The 24,980-nt window shown below is 36.4% G+C and overlaps 1 pseudogene; it reads left to right on the top strand.

The window, feature by feature from the left end:
* The first annotated feature begins 16,786 nt into the window (after positions 1–16,786).
* Positions 16,787–24,980, top strand: part of LOC149559113 (putative cyclic nucleotide-gated ion channel 6) — a 69,228-nt pseudogene continuing 61,034 nt past the window's right edge.

Below are 24,980 nucleotides of genomic sequence, written 5' to 3'. Positions count from 1 at the left end.
CTACCAAGATTACCTCAGTCTATGAAATGATCGCAAATCCTACTAACACTGAATCATACTTATCTCTAGGACAATTGTCATTCAATTATATGAATTATAAATGTCTCATATCTTTTTCTTGTAATTATTCCTCTACATAATTCTTCTTTGCAAAATGTTGTATATTAGTTCTTATTCCACTTTTTCTATCCATGTTTATCACTGCCCTATGCGTTGCTAATTATCAGGTCCCTCATTGCTGCTTCCTTTTGGAATATTGATGGCTTGAGGATTATTGTTATTTATGTGTTATTATTTGTAGCATTTATTGGCTTTGATAATACTCTTCTATCTATTCCTTTATTGTTCATGCAAGAATTTGGCTTAGGCCAGAATTCACCCAAAAACTAAGAACTCAAACACAAGCACAACTGTAGACCAAAGAGAGAGTATGATCAGAAAGACGATATATTCATTCAATATGCCATATATAAGTACACTAGGAGTGCCTATATATAAAGGCCTCTGGAGAGCTTCTAGATTGCATAGAAGTTAGCACTATGATAAGTCATATAACCAGACACATGTCCACCGGATATGGGTTATCCTCCATTAAGCACGGAAGTGAGTGCGATGATGTGAGGATAAGCCTACAATGGTGTATTACGCAAATCAATAGTGTAGACAACATGTGCTAAATTAGGAGTGTGAATAACTATGTTGTCTACATGACAACTCAATGAATGATGCAAACTCCAGTGTTGTAGACACCATGTGCTTAATTAGAGTTGCGTACTTCTATGAGAGTACAAAAACTCCTAAGTGTCTCACCTAAATAAATAATAAAATGCAAAAATAATAAAATAATGCATTAACCTAAGTAAACTAAAGTAAGTGTAAATAGTAAATACTTATTTACACCAACACCCCCCCTTAGGTGCAACTTAGAGAAATGCCCTTAAGCTTACGAAATCTAGGATGAAGTGCATGATGGGTCCTGGCTACTAGGCCATGTTAGATACCCATGTACATAATGATATGCAATCTCTCATAAAGCCGAGAAAGAGGGAAAACCTCATGGGAAAAACCCTCCCCCAAAAAGAGAGATGAAACAATGTATGGATGGATGGAGTAATCAAGACCCCCCCATTATGACATACATCCAATATATACATAAGAGAAAAATGAGAAGAGGAAGAGAGACAAGATAGGCTCCCCCCCCCCCCAAAAGAAGAATGCCTGCCAGTGACTACTCCGATGAAGAAGCTGATCCAAGATTGCAGAATGGTGTTCCTCCCCTTAGGAAGAAACAATACCAAGGGCACAAATGAGACACTTCCGCTGTGTGTGGAAAGAATCTCATGGATAAGTGATGTCTCTAAAACTTGCTCAACTAGCTGAAGAACTTGTCTCAAAGACCTGTCTGTCTCTGCAACTGATGAAGAACCCCTCTGCAACTGCTGATCATAAGTATCCACAATCACTTCAACCTGTAATGATCGATCATGTAGAGAATGAACAAGAGAGTTGGATGGAGGCCTCATGACAATTGAAGAAGGTGCTACCACATCAAGAAGAAGAGGCAAATCATCAATACTGTCCCCCAAATCTATCACTGAACCTGTACCTGGAAGACTGAATGTACCCTACTGTGATGGACCTATCACTATGGCGATGTATGCATGTGGACTGAACTGATATAGTGACCTTTCGCTGCAACTGTCGATAGAACCCCACATGTTTGAATCTGTTGAAGCACTATCGTTGATGTCACTATCAGTTTTCACACAATATGATGTGCAAAGAGGATTAGAGGACAAACTTGGTGAACTATCCTCAAAGTATACATCCTTCTCCACAAAGATTTGATGTGTCTCTGGATTTAATAGTTTGTATGCCTTCACATAGTCTTCATAACCAATGAAAGTACAAGGTTGAGGTGACTGTGCCTTACATCCTTTGGAAGATATCTTTGCCCATGCAGGACAACCAAACTCTTTGAAGTGTGCCACAATAGGTTTTCTGCCGTACCATGCCTCAAAAGGAGTCTTTCCATCTAAGGCTGGATGAGGAGATTGATGTGAGTGGCACTGCTAATTGCTTCGACTTCTAATGATGGATCTAGAGACTTGGCTTGTATCTTGCAACTTGCCATAGACTTAAGAGTGCGGATCCTCAATGCTGCAACATTTGTCTTATGTGGACATGAATGCTAGTGGAGTCTGAAGATGAATGCCGTCAAGTCTACAAAAGTCTTTAAGTCTTCTGTTCACATACATGCTTCCATTGTCCATTCGAAGAACTTTGATGACTTTCCTAGATTTCCATTCTACATGAGTCTTGAAGTCTAGAAACTTGTCCAACTCTTCATTCTTTTTATGAAGAAAGTAGACCCAAGTGAACCTTCAAAAGTTATCAATGAAAGTCGGTATGTAGCAACCCTAGCTAAATGCAAAAGGACCTGCTAATACAATGTGAAGCATCTGTAGAACACCCGATGCTCTTGAAGACTTCCCTTTCTGTAATTTCCCCTCTGGATGCATATCCACTGAATCTGTTGAACATTCACCATGGGAAAGGTTAATTTGAGGTAGACCTTTGACCATTCTATTTTTGCAAAGTTGTTGAAGGTAGCGGAAGTCAAGGTGACCATACCACTGATGCCATAATTGCATTGTTGAATTGGATTTAGATAACAAGGCCTTTGAAGGAGACTTGGGCACAAAATGGGAGAAAGAGTACAACCTTTTGTTATGATTCACTTTCCCCACTATAACCAATGCGTTGTCTTTAAGACTATGCACCTGAACGAAGTCTGGAAGGAACTCAACTCTATGTTCATCTCCAAGGTGACTGATTTGGTAGATTGAGAGGAGATTAGAACTTAGGTTTGGAACATAGAGAACATCTTGAAACTCTCCATTTTTCATTTCCACGTTTACTTTCCCTTCAACTTCCATTTTGCTATCATCTCCCACGAAGATGTGTGGTACCTTTGATTGCTTCATTGAAGAAAAATCCTCCTTTGAAGAACCCATGTGATATGAGGCACCTGAGTCAAATATCCATTCCTTTGAAGAGTTTGAATTAGCCATGAGCGATTGCCCTTTGCCCTTTGAATCTGAAGAAGACCCTTTATCCTTGTAAGCATTAGGCAGTGAAATATTATGTTTCTTCATGATGTTGGTCAACTCATCAATCTTTTTAAGATAACACTCATGTTCTTCATGACCTGATTTCTTGCAATAAGCACACTTCTTTTTCTCCTTATTGTTGTCCCCCTTCTTGTTGGAATTTGACAACTTGCCAAGTTGATTCGATTGTGGTGTTGGTTTTTCTGCATCCTCTGATTCTTCCATTTCTTCTTACCCTTTCCTTTATTTGAAGACTATCCATCTGAATTTTGAGAACCCTCATTGTTGGCCACCAATGCTTTAGACTTAGGTGATTTGAGAATCGTCATTGATTTCAACTTCTTTTCTTTAGTATCCAACAGATTAGCATATTCATCAAAAAGTGACTTTCTTATAGGCAGACCCTAGTGTAGTCTTTGAGGTGTTAAAAGAAGATACAAATGTGGAATACTCTGATGGCAACTTGTTATGTATGAGATAGATCAATTTGTCATCTTTGATTGAACTCCCACAATTAGTAAGCTTTGTCCTTAGTTCATTCACCTTGATGATGAAATCCTGTATTGAATCATATGACTTAGGATCTAAGGAGATAAGCTCATCTTCAATTTTGAAAACATCCTCTTTAGACAATTTACCATAAAGGTTTTCAAGGGTATCCCACGCTTCCTTGGATGTAGAACACTTCTTAATTTGATACATGATCTTACCATCAACCCCCAAAAATATATCACCTAGGGCTTTCCTATCCATTGCTACCCAAGCTAAAATTTTAAATATCACTTTCTAAATTGTTTGTCTTTGCAACTGATGAAGAACCCCTCTACAATTGTTGCTCATAAGTATCCATAATCACTTCAACCTGTAATGATTGATGATGTAGAGAATGAACAAGAGAGTCGGATGGAGTCCTCATGACAATTGAAGAAGGTGCCACTACATCAAGAAGAAGAGATAGATCATCAATACTGTCCCCAAAATCTGTCACTGAACTTGTACCTAGAAGACTGAATGTACCCTACTGTGCTGGACCTATAACTGTGGCAATGTATGCATGTGGATTGAATTGCTATAGTGACCTCTCACTACAACTGTCGATAGAACCCCACGTGTCTAAATCTGTTGAAGCACTATCACTGATGTCACTATCAGTTTCCACATGATATGATGTGCAAAGAGGATTAGAGGACAAGCTTGGTGAACTTTTCTCAAAGTATACATCCTTCTCCACAAAGATCTAATGTGTCTCCAGATCCAATAGTTTGTATGCCTTCACACCGTCTTCATAACCAATGAAAGTACAAGGTCGAGGTCAGTGTGCCTTGCATCTCTTGGAAGATATATTTGCCCATGTAGGACAAACAAAGACTCTGAAGTGTGTCACAATAGGTTTTTTGCTGCACCATGCCTCAAAAGGAGTCTTTCCATCTAAGGCTGGATGAGGAGATCGATTAAGAATGTGAGTGGCACTGCTAATTGCTTCGACTTCTAATGATGGATCTAGAGACTTGGCTTGTATCATGTGACTTGCCATAGACTTAAGAGTGTGGATCCTTAATGCTGCAACATCTGTCTTATGTGAATTGAATGCTGGTGGAGTCTAAAGACCAATGCCCTCGAGTCTGCAAAAGTTTTTAAGTCTTCTATTCACATACATGCTTCCATTGTCCATTCAAAGAACTTTGATGGCTTTCTTGGATTTTTGTTCTACATGAGTCTTGAAGTCTAGAAACTTGTCCAACACTTCATTCTTGTTATGAAGAAAGTAGACCCAAGTGAACCTTGAAAATTCATTAATGAAGGTTAGTATGTAGCGATCCTGGCTGAATGCAAAAGGACCTACTAATACCATGTGAACCATCTGTAGAACACTTGGTGCTCTTGAAGACTTCCCTTTCTGTAACTTCCCCTTTGGATGCATATCCACTAAATCTGTTGAACATTCACCATGGAAAAAGTTGATTTGAGGTAGAGCTTTGATCATTTTGTTTGTGCAAAGTTGTTGAAGGTAGCAGAAGTCAAGGTGACCATACCGCTGATGCCATAATTGCATTGTTGAATTGGATTTAGATAACAATGCCTTTACGGAGACTTGGGCACAAAATGGGAGAAAGAGTACAACCTTTTGTTATGATTCACTTTCCCAACTGCAACCAATGAGTTGTCTTTAAGACTATGTGCCTGAATTAAGTCTAGAAGGAACTCAACTCTATGTCCATCTCCAAGGAGACTGATTTGGTAGATTGAAAGGAGATTAGAACTTAGGTTTGGAACATAGAGAACATCTTGAAACTCTCAATTTTCCATTTCCACATTTCCTTTCCCTTCAACTTCCATTTTGCTATCATCTCCCACGAAGATGTGTGGTACCTTCGATTGCTTCATTGAAGAAAAATTATCCTTTGAAGAACCCATGTGATATGAGGCACCTGAGTCAAATATCCATTCCTTTGAAGAGTTTGAATTATCCATGAGCACTTGCCCTTTGCCCTTTTAATCTAAAGAAGACCCTTTATCCTTGTAAGCATTAGGCAGTGGAACATTATGTTTCTTCATGATATTGGTCAACTCATCAATCTTTTTAAGATAACACACATATTCTTCATGACCTGATTTCTTGCAATAAGCACACTTCTTTTTCTCCTTATTGTTGTCCCCCTTCTTGTTGTGATTTGAGGACTTGCCTTGTTGATTCGATTTTGGTGTTGGCTTCTCTGCATCCTCTGATTTATTCTTCCATTTCTTCTTAACCTTTCCTTTATTTGAAGACTGTCCAACTGAATTTTGAGAATCCTCATTGTTGGCCACCAATGCTTTAGACTTAGGTGATTTGAGAATCCCCATTGATTTCAACTTCTTTTCTTCAGTATCCAATAGATCAACATATTCATCAAAAGTGACTTTCTTATAGGTAGACCCTAGTGTAGTCTTTGAGGTGTTTAGAGAAGATACAAATGTGGCATACTCTGATGACAGCTTGTTATGTATGAGATAGATCAATCTGTCATCTTTGATTGAACTCCCACAATCAGTAAGATGTGTCCTTGGTTCATTCACCTTGATGAAATCTTGTATTGAATCATCTGACTTAGGATCTAAGGAGATAAGCGCATCTTTGATTTTGAAAACATCCTCTTTAGACACTTTGCCATAAAGGTTTTCGAGGGTATCCCACGCTTCCTTGGATGTAGAACACTTCTTAATTTGATACATGATCTTATCATCAGTCCCCAAACATATATCACCTAGGGCTTTCCTATCCATTGCTACACAAGCTAAAATATCACTTTTTGAAACTTTATCACCTGTTGGTTTAGGAAGAGTACCATCTATATATTGTGAAACCCCATTATGCATTAAGTGATACCACATTTTGATGGACCATGTAGCATAGTTAAGAGGAGTTAATTTTGGAAACTTAAAGTTGCCCATAATGCAAAAAATGAAAAAAAAGTCCAAAAAAGAGAGAACACAACACCAAGAACACCCCCCCTTTTCACTAAATCAAGAAACCCCCCAAAATATATGCTTTTGGGCACTTTATTAGTAATGCAATTACAATGGCCACTTGCCAATTTTTGGCCTTCGTGGACTTTTGATTTTTCTTGTTACAACTTTTTAATGAATTACAAATTTGGAACTTTACAATGTGCTACAATTTTGAAGCAATACAAAGCAAAGAAAGACCCTTTTGCTAAAAGTTACACTTTTGTCCAAACAACCCTAGAATTTGACTACAGATTTGGAAAGTTGACGAAAAATAACGCACTTTAAGAAAAAATAGAACTTTTTTTTGAGTCCAGATGTGCCCGTACGGAGCATTTGAAGTTGCAAAATGCAGGATTATGCAAGTATAGTTGCCAAAAAACACATATTATGACAAATTCGTGCACCAAAACTAGAAAAAAGTTGCACCACTAAAAATTTTAGGAAATTCTACCCAATTTCAAAATAATTGCACTTGATTTGGAGTTTGGATATCAGCAAAAAAATGGGGTTAATTTTGATGGTCATATGACCGTCGCAGCAGTTCAAAATGGCCTTAGAATGATGGTCAGACGGTTGTCAAATTTAGGCTAGTGAAATGATGACATCAGTGTACCCTTGGCCTGTGATGACGTCAGTATGATGCTATGATGATGTCAACATGTACAGATCGTCCGTACTATATGGATATGGCAGGCAAAAACTAGCGTGTCTGGGTATGTCTGCTGACTGGATGCCACATGTCATGTTGTCTTGTGAGGTGTTGAGCCTCGTGGCAGTCACAGATTGGCTCCTGTAGACATATAGCATGGCGGGATGAGTGCTAATTTTACGTCACATGGCGTTGTTTATTGTTGCTAGAGACTTTATTAGTGTCGCCGATATTGGAAGCAATGACGTTGGGAAAAGTGAATTGCATGCCGGAGGTAAAAAAGGCATCGCCATGTCCACCAAACGCACGTCGGATTTATGTTTTTCAACTGTCGGACTATTGGGAATAGTCCCACATGTGTGGGTTGTTAAACCTTGCGGGTGTTTAAATGTTGAAACCTGCGTTGGATTTGCCAAAGCCAAGGGGCACCGGTTTATGTAGACGCTAGGTAGTATGTGCCGTCCGTCGAAAATTAGTTTGTGCGGCCGGCCGGTGGAAGTCTTCAGAAATTTATGGTGAATTTGCAGTACAAACCAAAATTGAATTAATGAGCCCACAATATTAATAATATCTTTGCAATAAATAAATCTGAAATTGCAGAGCTGGTATCTAACAGCCCGGTTCTGCAAAAAAAAAAATTTCTGACTGGGGAAAATAATTCCAAAAAATACGAAAAATAAAATGCAAATTTGAACAATAAATAATCATATCAATTAAATGATCATACCCAATTGCAAATCGGCGCCTTCAGGTGTTGGTTTACAAAAATTTTTTGCCTCACGATCAACTTTCACCTAGCATAGGCAAATTTATAGTCGATCTTCATTGAATCGACGCTTCAAATGCAATGGCGAGCTCAGATCTGGCTCTAGACACTCCCAAGTTCTGCAGATTCTTCGGATTCAGGTCCAGGTGTTGAATCATGAATGGTCTTAAATGGCTATGTGTAGAGAATCTCCTTGAGCTCTGATACCATGTAGGAATTTGGCTTAGGCTGGAATTCACCCAAGAACTAAGAACTCAAACACAAGCACAACTATAGACCAAAGAGAGTATGATCAGAATGACGATATATTCATTTGATATGCCATATAGAAGTACACTAGGAGTACCTATATCTAAAGGCCTCTAGAGAGCTTCTAGAATGCATAGAAGTCAACATCATAATAAGTCATACAACTAGGCACATGTCCACTAGATATGGGTTATCCTCCATTAAGCATGAAAGTGAGTGCGATGATGTGAAGATAAGCCTATAATGGTGTATCACGCAAATCAGTGGTGTAGACAACATGTGTTAAATTAGGAGTGTGAATAACTGTGTTGTCTATATGACAACTCAATGAATGATGCAAACTCTAGTGTTGTAGATATCATGTGCTTAATTATAGTTGCGTACTTCTATGAGAGTACACAAACTCCTAAGTGTCTCACCTAAATAAATAATAAAGTAATGCAAAATAATAAAATAATGCATTAACCTAAGTAAACTTAAGTGTAAATAGTAAATACTTATTTACACCAACAGTTCATCTCCACATATCTTATTTATGGATGTTCTACATTCTTTATATTAGTGTCCCTGTTGGCTTACACAATTCTTTGTATTAGTGTCCATGTTGGCTCACGTGCCAATTCCCTTTGCTTCTTCTAATTGCTACAATATGTTAAGATTCTGTCTTTAGTTCACGAGGTCACCTCTATTTGGTGTGCAATATCAATGTTCATAGTGATCATGCCTTTATCAATAATGAGGAAAATTCTTGTATTGATGTGTGCTTAGTATATTTCATGATTGGTATTGTCTTTCCCTGTCTTCCGTTAGAGGTTCTTGTCTTGTCTTGTTTGATCCTCGATGCCAGCATGATGTGTCATAGATATTTGCATTGGAGTGTTTTCATTCTACATTTTTGTCTCAATGGTTTCAATGATACTTGTTAATGGGCATTACTTGATATGTTTTCTTGGTAACTTCCTCCATCTTTCCTTGAATCGATAACCTTGAAAGTCTCATTTGGAAAATGCCAAGGTGACTAAGCTTCCATCATTTTCTGTAAAGACCCCAACCTAGCCCGAACTGTTACATTGATGCACAAATTGATATTTTGTATGTTTAATGATTTTTTGATTTTCGACCCTTCGTAGCCTTAGTTGTTACTTTATCATTTTGATACTTACTACTCGAGATGTCGAGACATTATCCGATGCTTAGAACATATCATATTATTTCATGTTGTGTGATGTTATTTTCAGATATTTGATGTCCGTCATTTAATGTTTTATGTATATGTATGTCGATGAATTAAGTAAAAGGTAGGATTAACATTTGGGTTTAAGATATTTTAAATGGTTAAGAATTGAATAGGATGAGAGGAACCCTAATTTTTGTTATAGATGGATGTTTTAATTTATGTGATTCCTGGTATGTATATATACATATGTACATGTGATTTTCGGGACTACTGATATGTGCAATGAGTGTGCAGATATTTTAGCCGAGGAAACTGACGGAGGAACATAACTGATCTTTATGTGTTAATTTTGGAAACCTTGTTGTTCGTAATTCAAGTATTGTATTGTGAGATGTATGTATGTATCTCTCTGTGTTTAGTGAATGTTAATGTTCGTAACTATGTTCTTTTAGTGTCGCTTGACACTCGTGAATTGTTTGTGCTCTTTAGCATGCTACTTAGGGTTAGCTGTGTAACCCATGGACCTAAGTCAATTTAAGTTAGTGTTAGTTTGCTAATTTGGTTCTTAATCGAGGTTAGTCATCCCTTAACCCAAATTAGTGCTTAATCTGCATTGTTAGAGTTGTTAGATTGGTCCTAATTTAATTCTTTGCTTTTGTTTGGCTCTAAACCTTTTTCTAAGGCTTAAAACATGAGATAATTATACCCAAAGGCTATGGGTATGGGTTAGGGGTCTTTTCCAACCACTAAGCCCCTTTTTTTGACTTTTGAGGTCACTCAAAAAGTCTCATTTTGCCTTTGTGCGAAAATGGACTATGACTATCATGAGTTACCTTACCTCCATTTAGTGTTTAACCCTAGTGTGGGTTGAGTTAGGATCTTCTAGATTTGTAGGTGGGTGGGTGAAGTTATTGATTCCTTTGGTGGTTGAGTTTGAGGCTTATTTAGAGGCCCTTCTTGGAGTAGTTGAGGTTGTTACCCAATCTTTACATTTAGAGAGGAGTCTTGGAAGATTGGAGCAAGGAAGGAAAGAGCTCTTCTCAATTTGATCATTTACCATAACTCTTTGGTGAAGGTAGGGATTCTTCACTCCTTTGTATTGTTCTTCATGTTGTCTATGCCTGAATCATGTATAAGTTGATGTGTTGTTCTTTGTTTGTGCTTGCTGGTGTGTTGGGATGGGTTGGAGGGATTCTTGTTTGTTTCTTGATGCATTCTTATGCTTGTCTTGATGTTTTGTGTTTTGAAAGAATTTCATGGGGATTATTTTGGCATCACTCACCCTTGGATAGGGAAGAAGTGGGCATGTACGGGGGTAGGGCCTTAGTTGGACCTCAATGGTGAAGAGTCTTCTTTCATGGTGAGAGGAGGAAAAAAGGGTAGGGTGTATGGGCCCCTACTGGTCATCACATACCTTGTTGATATTGTGAAATCTTGAATATGGAAAGGAATGAACATCCTTGTGATAGTAGCCTCAAAAGGGCCTTGTAAAAGAATGGAAATTCTTGAAGTTTTAGCCCCGAAAGGGTTATGGTATGGTATGGTGATTGGCATCTCTCATTGAGAAAATCCACCTCCCCCCTAGTCAGGTCCTATGTTTGGATCTATTGTGTAAAACCGGGTTAGGGTGTATGCTTGAATTGTTCTTGATATTGTGATGATTTATCCGGGTCAGTTCTTGTCTTCTCCTTGTGTTTCCTTGAAGTTTTGCAGGTATTGGAAGAGAGTACTTGTGAAGGATTTTGAAGAGATTTCTTTTGAATTGTAATATTATGTAAAATGTATTTGAATTTTGATGTAGTGGCAAAGACATCGGGTTTTCTTACTGGTTCTTTCCCGATGGAGCCTTGAACCAGGATGAATAATAGGGAAAAGAAAAGATTATGAAATTCTCCTTGCAATGCTCTCATGTGGTTCCAAATTTTGGCATATGTATGTGAGAAATTAGAATGATAGATAATGTCTTGAATTGGGAAATTTTAAGTTTCAATTATGATAGTGAAAGACAATTGATGTTTTGAAGTTTTCAATTCGATGTTTTAAATATTAGCTTGTAATAATAATCCTACATTGTGATCACCAAGTTATCACATTCATTGTTAAGCTTCATTAGTAATACAATTAAATTTGATAAGAATTATTCATCACCTTTTTGAATTCTGAATATAGGATCATAATTCCTTGTTAAGTTTCATAAAGAACAAAATCAATTTGATTAAGAGGATTATAATCCTTTGCATGCTTTTGTATCAATTTGCTTAAGAGGATTATAACTCCATATTGCCTCTAGAAATGTTTAAACTCATCTTGCATATCAAATAACTTTAGCAAGAAAACATGCCAACACTTAGTCAAAATTGGCTTTCAAAAAATAAATGTGCACCTCTAGGTCTAAAAGGCCCTCTGGAAAAATGTATGAAAGAAATTTTAATTCCCTTAGTCACAGAGAATATTCTCTAAACTATTCCCTTTGAACTTCTCACAAAAAAAAAAATCATTGTTAAATCCTTCAAGGGGAATATAAGTTAAATAAATTTAAAATTTAAGCATTCAAGTGCATGTCTAGCTAACATATTCACCCATAAAACTTTTGTATTCAATTTCCTTGTGGCTAGGTAGGCTAGGTACTAGCCTAGGTTGCTATACCTATACTTTTAATTAAATCAAGAAAATTAAAAAAAAAAAAAACCGCCCACTTAATACTTCTTTCCACCTTATGCTCTTACCTTGTTTCACCTTTCAAAAAAGGTAGGCGTGGATACCCATCCACTGCCAGCATGAATTTCTCATGCCACTCATGGCATGTCACGTCAATTTAGGAGGAAGGGGGCGCAGATTAATGGTGTTAAAATTTAAAACTTTCTTTTCACCAACCCTCCTCTCCCAATCTCCTACCAAGCGCATGCCTTGGTTGAGAATCACGCAAGGTGGGTGACGTGGACATCAAGTCTGCAGCGCGCAGACTTGGGCAGTGCCCTGTCCTTGTGTATGGCCCATGTGATGGAGTTAGCCAGGGGTTCTAAGCTGAATTGAGTGAGAGGGCTTAGGTTATAGGTTTTGTTGGGTAGTGTAGGGTTTGTATTTTAAGTATGAAGTCTATGTTAATATAGTTGTGGGGTTTGAATATTAGTCTTTTAGTATTCTAATGAATAGAAATTTTAATGGGTTAATTTGACTTTAGTTTTCTTATATTGTTAAAGTCTTAGAGTTAATTAGATGTTGAGTATATGTCAATGTTCTAAATGTTAGAATGATAGTTACATTTTAGATTAGTATTAGTCTTGTTTAAATTAGAGTTAGTAGTAATATAATGTTAGTACCTTGTTGTAATGTTAATGTTAGTAAATTTTAAGTAATGTTAATAGTTATTAATAGCTATATAAATTAGGAATGTTAATGTCTTATTACTTATTTAATTTTATTTAAAATTAGATTAGTAAAAGTTTAAGCTTAAAAATATGATAAATATTAGAATTAAGATAGTTCTTAATTAGTTAGTCTTTTTTTTTTTTAGCATCATTTGTTATAATTTTACCTTATTTTATGTTATTAATTAGTTGTAAAGATTGCGAGAAGAGTTAGATGGAACCCTATACTGGCATTTAAAAGTTGAACCTAAAATTATAGTAGTTTTAAATAACGCTTAGTTTGACTTATAGATCTATTTGAATTAACCTTAGTCTTCGATTTTAATTGTAATGATAGATTAATGTAAGTTAGATTGTTATAAGTATGTAGGAGTTAATTTTCAATTAAAATGTTAGATTGGTAAGTTATGGAAGCTTGTTTTATTTTATTATCTAATTGTAGTTATATTCATTATATTGTTATAACCTTTAGAAATGTTTCATTTCTAATAAATTTAGGTTTAGAGTTAAGTGGTTAGTAAAGGTTTAATTAGTGTAACTCTAGTGCTCATTGGTAAGGAAAGTTAATGGTTACATTTCAAATATTAATTGTCATAGTACGTTTTAGTTTAGATTTCTTTCATTCAATTTTAGTTATGTAATTAATGTTATTATCATTCTAGAAAGATTCTTAAACTTTAAATTATTTAGTTTTAGGATAAAGTTTAATTATAGTTGGGATTATTATATTACATGATATAGTAGAAGTTAGTCTTAAATTTCTATGCTATGTAACAATTAGACTTATACTCCACCCGATCAATCTTAGAATCAATATTATATATCGTTTATTGACATTTTGCTCAATAATGTTTAAATAGTTAATCTTCATTTGTCCCTAATTAGATTTGGTTAATTTTTAAGTTAGTAGCAATTGGAGGTAGTTTAGTGTAATGGTAGATTAGTTATTTTAGATTAAAAAAAAACTAATAAATAAAAAATTGTTGTGTGTGTTTTGCCCTGATATTTTGGGCATGACAGAGTGCGAATAACTGTGTTGTCTATATGACAACTCAGTGAATGATGCAAACTCCAGTGTTGTAGATATCATGTGCTTAATTATAGTTGTGTACTTCTATGAGAGTACACAAACTCCTAAGTGTCTCACCTAAATAAATAATAAAGTAATGCAAAATAATAAAATAATGCATTAACCTAAGTAAACTTAAGTAAGTGTAAATAGTAAATACTTATTTACACCAATAGTTCATCTCCACATATCTTATTTATGGATGTTCTACATTCTTTATATTAGTGTCCCTGTTGGCTTACACAATTCTTTGTATTAGTGTCCATGTTGGCTCACGTGGCAATTCCCTTTGCTTCTTTTGATTGCTACTATATGTTAAGATTCTGTCTTTAGTTCACGAGGTCACCTCTATTTGGTGTGCAATATCAATGTTCATAGTGATCATGCCTTCATCAATAACGAGGCAAATTCTTGCATTGATGTGTGCTTAGCATATTTCACGACTGGTATTGTCTTTCCCTATCTTCCATTAGAGGTTCTTGTCTTGTCTTGTTTGATCCTCGATGCCAGCATGATGTGTCATAGATATTTGCATTGGAGTGTTTTCATTCTACATTTTTGTCTCAATGGTTTCAATGATACTTGTTAATGGGCATGACTTTATATGTTTTCTTGGAAAGTTCCTCCATATTTCCTTGAATCGATAACCTTGAAAGTCTCATTTGGCAAATGCCAAGGTGACTAAGCTTCCATTGTTTTCTATAAAGACCCCAACCTGGCCCAAATTGTTACATTGATGCACAAATTGATATTTTGTATGTTTAATGATTTTATGATTTTTAATAAAATATATACTTTGAAATTCTTTTTCAGAAATAAATGGTAGACAAGGAACAATATTGCAAAATAACACACTTCCAAAATTTAACAGAATTTATTTGCAAAAGAGAGTGTCGAACTAACAATGATTCCACAATTTAAAACAAACTTCCAACAACCAAAGAACCTGATTATAATTTAAAGGGTTCTAGAATGATCAATGCAGAACTCTAGACTGTAAGTTGCTGATTTAGATCATTTCGTGGCCTCCTCCAATTCTGATTATCACCCAGGCAACTATGATAATCAAAGATTAAAACCCTTCAGCCTATCCCCAAGACACGGATATTTCTAGCCAGTAATTAGAGATTAAAACCCTTCAGCCTGTCGCCAAGAACAGAAGCTATATTCTCCAAGACATAGCTGTAATAGATGCCAACAACATGCAGAAATATAGCACCCAAATGCAAATTTAGCAATCACAAATTCATATTAAACTTTCAATCTATAAAATGCAGGTATCAAATGTGATTTGTATCATCTTCTAATTCCCACTCACATCGATACGCACAACACAACTCTCCACAATACATGCAGATCAAACACTTACAACTTGTAGGTGGTTATGTAATTAAATTTCTGACAATAGATGACTTCCAGCCATAAGTCATACAGTAGGAAGACTCCAACAATCTCAAGCTTCACAATTTTTAGAATTTAATCCCCCACAACACCCAACACAAAGACTTCGTCCAAAGCAACAGTAACATAGAAATGGAAGATTAATAATTTTCAGGAATCTAATTCATGATACCTCAGCTGTGAATTGCCACTTCTCAGAATTAACCCTTATACTTCAGCAAGGGCCTCAAAATATTAGACTCAAGAAAGCCACAAAGGCAACAAAAGAAAATATATCTTCAAGCATGCTTTTCCCAATGAAATGAGCTTGTATTTATAACCTCCAGATTCCCTTTTGTTGCCAAAATGTAACTAAACTCAAGAAGCTTCACCACTCAACATTAATTAGAAGCTTTCATTAGATTCTCTCACTTGACTTGGCTTAACTAATTAATAAATGACACTTTCCAATAATAACTCAAACTCTCAACTTAAACAATGTAACTCGGGTGTGTGCACCCGGGTCAAAACCTTGGTGTTACGCACCCAAGCACCCCCGCTAGCCACTTTTCCACCACTGCACCCCTGTCGTACCGATCGAGCACCCCAGTGGGACATGCGTGGGTGCTTCTCCGGTGCTCGCGGGGTGTGCCAAGAAGAGACCCAAAAAAGTTTTAAAAACAATAGTTTTTGCATTTTTTTTTGTTTTTATTTTTTAAGTATGCTAACCCTAATTGGGTTTTGGTACCATGTGCTCTATTTGAAGGCTTAATAAGACCAATAGATCTCATTTTCATTTCACCATTTTGGAGTAGCAAGGACCTAAGTGAGAAAGAGTGTTTTGAGGAGCTTGTGAGAGATTAGTGGGTGGTTTTGCAAAGGATTGCAAGATCAAGAGGAGAAAGAGGAGCAAGAAAGTTTGATTTGGCAAGTGTCTCCTCAAGTTCAAGCCTTCAAGGTAGGGTTTTTTTAATTTTACTTATTTTTTTGGTTTTAAAAATCAATTTTTAATTTTTAAATTTAGCATTTAGTTTTACTAAGTTAGCTTCAAGTTTCAAGTTTCATTCTTGAATCTTGTTGATAGTTGAATCTTCTTAGTTCTATGATTTTTTATTTTATTATCTATATTAATTTTTAATTTTTTTTTTTGTTCTTGAAATAAAAATATGGCAATATGGAAAATTTTTATTTTAAGAACAACGAAAAAAAAAATTAAAAATTAATATAGATAATAAAATAAAAAATCATAGAACTAAGAAGATTCAACTATCAACAAGATTCAAGAATGAAATTTGAAACTTGAAACTAACTTAGTAAAATGTTTCAGCATATGCCATATTGCCATATTTTTATTTAGTATTTACTTTTAGTATTTAGCTTCATTTTTCAATACTTAAAATTTTTAAATAGTAAATGCTAAAATTAAATAGTAAAGTTTTAAGTTTTAAATTATTTTTACTTGGGCTGAAATGTATCATGATTATTTTTATAATTTTATTTTCATTTTGTGAAATGTAGTTTTATAAATGGCTTCTAGATCCAGCCAAAGTGCAGAAGATATGAAAATTAATAAGCCAAGTGCATTTGATTATGAGCCTGAACCTGAGCCTGAAGGAAGTGATCATGGGGCTAATGTAGGTGGTCAATCTGAGCCTGAGGAAGAGCCTTCTTATGTTGCACTAGGGGTGCCTTCTACTGATTTCCCTTCAGAGATTTTGAGGAAGTATGCTAGGGGTCCTTATGACCCAAAGTCCCCTCTTAAATAGTTTGCTACAAAAATTACATGCCCTACACCTTCAGGGGGTGGCACACGCAAATGGAAGTGCAATATATGTGGAGCAGAATGGTTTGGCAGTATTACAAGAGTTAATTCACACCTTTTTTGGAGTGGCTATGGTGTGAACCCATGCATGTTCTTGTCAAATCCTGAAAATGTCAAATATAGACTTGAAGTGAATAAAATATGGGGCATTCCTGATGATAGTGTTGTTCCAGTGCCTAGATCTTTGTCTTCTAGGCAATAGGTACAACATATACAACAGTTACAGGGGTAGCGAAATAACTCATATCTTGCATCAGAGAGCAGGGACTATGTCACCTACACCATCATTCTCCTCACCTACACATAATTCAACAGGGGACAACAATAGGGGGAAATAGAAAGCAACTACAAGTCGTACTAATAGTAACCCCATTGCTCATTTATTTAACATGCATGCAAGGGACCAATTAGATGATGTTGTTGGTGATTTCTTCTTTGCCAATGGCATCTCTACACATGTGGCTCGATCTCCCTATTTTGTGAGGATGATGACCATGGCAGTGAATGAGGGAGAGCCATCATATGTGCCACCAGGTGACCACAAGCTGAGGACTACAGTGTTGGATAGAGCCTATGACAAGGTTGGGATCTTGATGGAGAAAATGAAAGCATGTTGGATGGAGTTAGGTTGCAGCATTATCATAGATGGGTGTATGGACAATAGTCATCATCCACTTATCAACATTATGGTTACATGCACGGAGGGCCCATATTTTTTGAAGGCAATTGATTGTTCAGGGCATCGTAAAGATGCTGATTTTCAGTTTCATGTGCTTAGGAAAGCCATTGAGGAGGTTGGACCACAAAATGTGGTCCAAGTTGTGACAAATGCAACACGTGTGCAAAGCTGTAGGGAGGCTTGTTGAGGCATCTTATAAGTATATTTGGTGGACTCCATGTTGTGTGCATGCCATGAACAATGCACTCAAAGACATGGGGAAAATAGAGTGGATTAGAAAGGTGGTTAATGATAGGAGAGAGGTGCAGATCTTTATCTGCAATCCCATACATAACATGCACTTTTTAGGAGCTTCGCAGAGAAGCAATTCTTGAAACCAGTTGAGACCAGGTATGCATCATATTATATTCTTTTGGAGAGAATGATTGAGTTGCAAGAGCCATTGCAACTCATGGTTATGACACAAGAATGAAATCAATGGCCTGAGTCTAGAATAGAGTAGGAGAAGAGGGTGAAGGAGACAGTGAAGAGTGATTAGTTTTGGAGTGATGCAAAATACATAGTCTCCATCATTACTCCAGTGTTTCAGGTGATCAGATATGGAGATGTAGATTCACCTAGCCTTGGAGAGGTTTATGAGCGCATTGATTCCATGCTTGGGCAGATGAGGGCTGCTCTGCATGAGAGAGACCCCACTCTAGCATTCTATATGGAGCACATTGAGCCTATCATTCACCACAGGTGGGAGAAGTTGAACACTCCTTTGCACATGGCTGCCTATGCATTGAACCTAAAGTGGTACATACCTAGGCCTGGTAGAGTCACACCACTTCGGGATGATGAGGTGAAGAATGGGTTCTTTCGGTGCATTGTCAAAATGTATGATATTGAGACTGCTAGTGAGATTCGCACCGAATGGTTTGAATCTACTAGTCTTTCAGGTAATCCTTAAATCTTGATTCAGTGCTCTAAACTCTTTATAATTATACGTTCTTTTAATAATTAATTGTTGCTTTACTTATAAGTTATAACTTTATTTAAGTTATTTATAATTTTAATATTATGTTGTAAACTTTAAAACTTGTAACTTGTAGGATACTTGGATATTGCAAAGGTGGATCACAAAACCATGGCACAAAAGAATCCCATTTTGTGGTGGAAATGTCATGGGTCACAAAAGTTAAAGATCACCTCACTAGCCATTAGACTGCTTTCTCAGGTTTGTAATCCTAATAACTAATTCCAGCCCTTTACAATCTTAACTTGAAGAGTTTTACCTTGTTGATTTTAATTTATGATTCATTGATTCAATAATTATTAATCATCGATGTACCATTTATCATTTGTTACAAATTGTATGAAAATTTGTTTGTAACTTGTAAGTTGTAACTTTCAACTTTGTTATCTCAGGTGTCTAGCTCCTCAGCTGCAGAGAGGAATTGGTCCACCTATAGCTTCATTCACTTTGTTAAGAGGAACAAACTTACCTCTAAGAGAGCGGAGAAGCTGGTTGCTGTACATGGTTACTTGCGGCTCAAAGATCGCAAGACACGTGAGTACAAGGAGAGCCCTACAGCATGATGGGATGTGGAGCTAGAGGATCCAGCTTAGATTGATGAGGATGTTGATGAAGAAGGCAATGTAGGGCTAGTTGGTGTTCCTTTAGAGGATCAGGATCTTACCCATGAGGAGTCTAGTAGTTCCAATGATGAGGACTTTAGCATAAGGGATGATTAGAGAGCACTTGAGATGATTCCATTCTCATTATTGGCATTTTGTCATTTTGTTGATTATACTCACTTTGATATGGCTATGATACATTATTATTATTTCACTGTTTCATGCTATTCGGGTCATTGTCATTATGAGCATCTTTATGATATATGATATTCATAAAATCATATTTGAACAATGAATTTTGAATCTTGCATCTTGAACTAAGTTAATTTGTCAAATGGTCATTAGTAATAGTAATGGTTATGAAATTTCAAGTTTTAAGTTTGAACTTATGGTTTGTGAATCACATTTTAATTTTCTCTATTCATTGTAGTCAACTATATTTGGTATGTTAATGCTACATTTTTATATAATATATTGAAGTATCATTTCATAATTAGCATTTTCAATCATATATATTAATAATATTATATATATAATATGCAACCCCCTCCCCCCACTCCCTCTCCTCCCCCCCAGAACCCCCCTCTGCTCCCTCGCTGCCGCACCCCCAACGTCCCCAAATTGAGGCTACTTTTTTCCTACACCCGAAATTCGTCCCCATGTCCCCCTGTATCGCCACACTACAAATTGTAAAGTTGAACTATAATTTTATAATAAGCCATTTAATAATTAATAATAATTTGGCCCTTAAAAATATAATAACTCCCAAAATACTCATCATTTAAATATGTCATTTGAAATAGGAGTCATACCTATCATTTCTCCATGTGACCAAATGCACTTTCCAAAAAAGAAAGGGTCCATCTCGATTAAGTCCATCTCGATCAACACTAGCTTACCACAAATAGTAAGTACACAAAACTAAGCCCAAATGAAGTCTGATCTGAGCCAAACGAAGACCAACCTGTAGCTTATTGAGATGTGGAGAAGATAAGACCCTCCTAGGCCAAGCCATTGCCACAAAAGACCCTCTATCCACAATAATTAGCCTACAAGGATCACAATAATAGGTTAGTCCCTGAAACTCTGATGCCAACAAAATTGGGGACATTACACTCCTCCCTCCCCAAGATCGATTCTCCTCAAGCAATCCGGCAACACAATGAACTCCAACCTCTACCTGGATCCCAAATGAAGAATTACATGGCATCCCTGTCAACACCGAACCAACTGTATGCCAATATCATTAGGACCATCAACATATCTTGTAGACTAGCACTAAAAACTTGTGCTGATGATGTAGAAGTCAGAATGTCACCAGAAGGAAATTCCATAGAAGATCTATGCAACCTCTTCTTCCCTATATCCACCCACATAATATATATTGGACTGGAATCCTGATCATCACCAACATGTGTTGAAAAAGATGTAGCTACAAGCAAACCATATTCACTCATGCCAACGGTATCAACAATAGGTGTGTAGCCACATCAAATATATGGACATAGGAACAACACTAACTGCCGTAACAAAAAACTGAACCGAATTTGCAATTGATGAAAACTCATAATCATCAACATGTGTGCCATCATCATAACATACATCAATAATTCCATGCATATCGCTAAATTCATCTATCGATTGCTCAATCAATGTAGAAGTAACTGCCAATGCCGATATGACTGTATCATCACATGCTCCTACTCCCACCATTGAATGCATAATCTTGGGGACTCATATCAACAACTGCATCATCTGACTACTTTACAATACCCTGTATCTTAGATTCTCCATCCCTAGGCAGAGAAGTACGTCCTCTGTGAGTATAATATCTACCTGGAATGAATCTCCTGTCACCATCCATGTCACTATACCAATCACAAAAATAATCTGACACTCTCAAAAGTAAGCACTGACCAAAATAATAATTGAGCCCAATTCTTGCAAGTTGGTAGGAAACCTCTCTGATACCACTGGAAAGACCCCAACGTGGCCCAAATTGTTATATTGATGCACAGACTGATATTTTGTATGTTTAATGATTTTTTGATTTTTAATAAAATATATACTTTGAAATTATTTTTCAAAAATAAATGGTAGACAAGGAACAATATTGCAAAATAACACACTTCCAAAATTTCACAAAATTGATTTTATTATTACCAAAGAAAAGATGACAGAAGAGTTGATGAAAACCCTAGCGACACTATATGAAAAGCTCTCTGCTTCAAACAAGGTATTTTTCATGAAGCATTTATTTAATATGAAAATGGCAGAAGGTGGATCTATTGCAGATCATTTAAATGAGTTTAATCTTCAGTGGGTATCAATTTTGATGAAGAAATTAGGGCTCTTTTGATTTTGTGTTCTTTGCCTCAAAGCTAGAATGGCTATGAGTAATTCTATTCCTGGATTTAGTACCCTAAAATGTGAAGATGTGATCGGTGTTGTTTTGAGTGAGGAAACTCGCAAGAAAACCTCAGGTGGATCTACATCAGGAAGTGCTTTGAATGCACAAAGTAGGGGTAGAACGATTGAGAGAGGAAGTAACTCTGGAAATTATGAAAAATCAAGAGGAAAGTCAAAGGGGAGGAGGTCTCAATCGAGAGGACCGAATGATTTTTGCTACTCTGGGAAACTAGGTCATAAAAAGAAAGATTGCTGGAATCAAAAGAAAAATGAAGGAGATAAATCAGATGTAGACAAGGAGGCAAATGTGGTAAGTAACAAATCCAAAGAGGATGCTTTGCTTCTATCTTTAGAAAGTGTTTATGATTCATAGGTTTTAGATTCTAGTGCTTCATTTCATGCTCCACCTCATAGAGGTTATTTCATTGATTATGTCCAAGGGGATTTTGGGCTTGTTTATTTGGGAGATAATGAACCTTATCAGATTGTTGGAAAGAGAAAAATTAAGATTAAGTTGTAGAATGGGAATCATTGGCTACTATATGAGGTAAGACATGTTCCAAGGCTGAGTAGAAATTTAATTTCAGTAGGGCCACTCGATGATGAGGGTTGTGTAATTACTTTTAATGATAAAAATTGGAAGGTTTCAAAAGGTTCCCTTGCAGTAGCAAAAGGTGTGAAAGTAGGCACCTTATATCTTTGTACAAGTCATATTGTTTCTTCTACTTTAATTATTTTAGAGAAAAATGAATGTTCAGGAACAATTACTGCAGTTGAGCAGGGAGAACAAATAGTTGTTGTAAATTCTAATATAGCGCAACAACCACCACAACAAATACCACATACACTAGTGAATGTTAGATGGTGAACAAGGCAAATCAGACCTCCAGAAAGATTTTCTCCCTCTTTGTATTTTATTTTACTTACTGATGCTGGTGAACCTGAAAGTTATGATGAAGTTGTGCAGGTGGATACTAAGATTTAGTGGGAGTCTACAATGAAAGATGAAATTGACTCTTTGCTGAAGAATAAGACATGAGATTTGTGCAAGTTGCCTGCAGGTAAAAAGGCTTTATAGAATAAGTGGGTTTACAAGTTGAAAGAAGAGGAAGAGGGTAAGAAAAGATTTAAAGCTAGGTTAGTTGTAAAAGGATTTGCACAGAAAAAGGGCATTGATTTTGATGAAATATTTTCTCCTGTTGTGAAAATGCCTTCTATCCCTATTGTTTTAAGTCTTGTGGCTACTGAAGATTTGCATTTAGAGCAGCTAGATGTTAAAACAACCCTTCTTCATAGTGATTTGGATAAAGAGATATATATGGCTTAGCCATAGGGATTTGCGGTCAAAGGTAAGGAGAACTTAGTGTGCAAATTGAAGAAAAGTTTATATGGCTTAAGCAAGCACCTCAGCAATGGTATCTGAAATTTGACAATTTTATGGATGAGCATAGTTACAGTAGGTGTCATTTAGATCATTGTGTCTACTTAAAGAGGTTGGATAATGAAAGCTACATTATTTTATGTTTATATGTTGATGATATGCTTGTAGTTGAGTCTAACATGGATCATATTAAGGGGCTGAACTAGTTAGCACATCCATTTGCTATGAAGGATTTGGGGACAACAAAACAAATCCTTGGTATGAAGATTTGTAGAGATAGGAAGAACAAAACATTGACGTTATCTCAAGCTGATTATGTGGAGAAGGTGTTGCAACGTTTCTCTATGGAGAATGCTAAAGCTGTCAGCACACCTTTACTTGGTCATTTGAAGTTGACTAAGGAGATGTGTCCTAAGACATAGGAAGAGGGGGATAAGATGTCTAAGGTACCCTATGCTTCAGCTGTAGGAAGCTTGATGTATGTTATGGTATGTACTAGGCCAGATATTGCATATGCAGTGGGAGTCGTTAGTAGGTATATGAGTCATCCAGGAATTGAACATTGGAATGTAGTCAAATTGATTTTCAGATATTTGAGAGGAACATTTAATAAGTGTTTACACTTTGGGGGCTCTACTACTGATTTACAGGGCTATGTTGACTCAGATTTGGCAAGGGATATTGATACCATGCAGAGTACTACAAGTTATGTCTTTACTATTGGTAGGGCAGTCGTGAGCTGGGTTTCTCGGTTACAGAAGGTTAATGCTTTATCCATTATAGAGGCAAAGTATGTTGCTGCTACAGAGGCAACCAAGGAGATGATATGGCTTCAGTTCTTCTTGGAAGAATTGAGACACCCTCAGAAGGATAATTATTTGTTTACAGATAGTCAAAGTGCCATTCATCTTGCAAAGAATTTAGCTCTGCATTCTAAGACCAAACACATACAGTTGCGGTACCATTTGATTCAGTCAGTTTTGGAGGATGGACAGTTAAAGCTAGAGAAGATACATACAAATGACAATCCAGCAGATATGTTGACAAATGTAGTAACAAGGGAGAAGCTGAACTCCTCTTCAGCTTCGGTTGGTCTTCTACACTAACCATGAATCAATGAATAGCAGAGTCTAGGGTGGTTTGATCTAGTGGGAGCCCCATGTGGTAGCAGTATAGCTACAGGATCAGTCTCCAAGTGGGAGATTGTTGTTTAGTGTGGAGCCTGATTAGTCCCCAAGTGGGAGATTGTTAGATTGTCGTGACTAATAAGGAAAGTAATGTACATACTCCATAAATTGTTTGGGGTTTAGGGCAGCACTCCGAATTTTTTTTTTGGATCGTGGCCGACATATGGCCGACATGTTGTAACCCTAAAATGACATAAAATACTTGTATAAAAGGGCATAGGGTTAGGTATTTTCATTAAGTTGTGATGCTAAATTGGTTCTTGCGATGGTATTGAGTTGTAAGGGATTACAGATTGTAATTAGGTTGTAATCACTGGATCATAATAATATCGGACTTGCTGTTTGGTGGACGTAGCCCAAGGATTGGGTGAACCACGTTAAATCTTGGTGCCTTGTGTTTTATTCTGTGTGATCTATTATTTTTTGTTATTGGTTATATTTGCATATAATTGTTATTTCTGTCTGTGGTTTAATGCTAACACATATTACACTAATGATATAGTTAGTTCTATATTTGTGTACTTGTTCCTTATTTGGCAATTGCAAGACCTAAATCAAGACTTGTCTTGTTTAAAGGCATTTAAATTGGTAAATTTTATTTTTAGCCATCTTACAAATCCCA

The sequence above is a fragment of the Cupressus sempervirens genome, chromosome 5 (assembly GCF_028749045.1).
Source record: "Cupressus sempervirens isolate cs-2001-9-10 chromosome 5, ASM2874904v1, whole genome shotgun sequence".
In the NCBI taxonomy this organism is placed as follows: domain Eukaryota; kingdom Viridiplantae; phylum Streptophyta; class Pinopsida; order Cupressales; family Cupressaceae; genus Cupressus; species Cupressus sempervirens.
The sequence above is the reverse complement of the archived record's forward strand: the minus strand, read 5'-3'. Positions and strand labels throughout refer to the sequence as shown.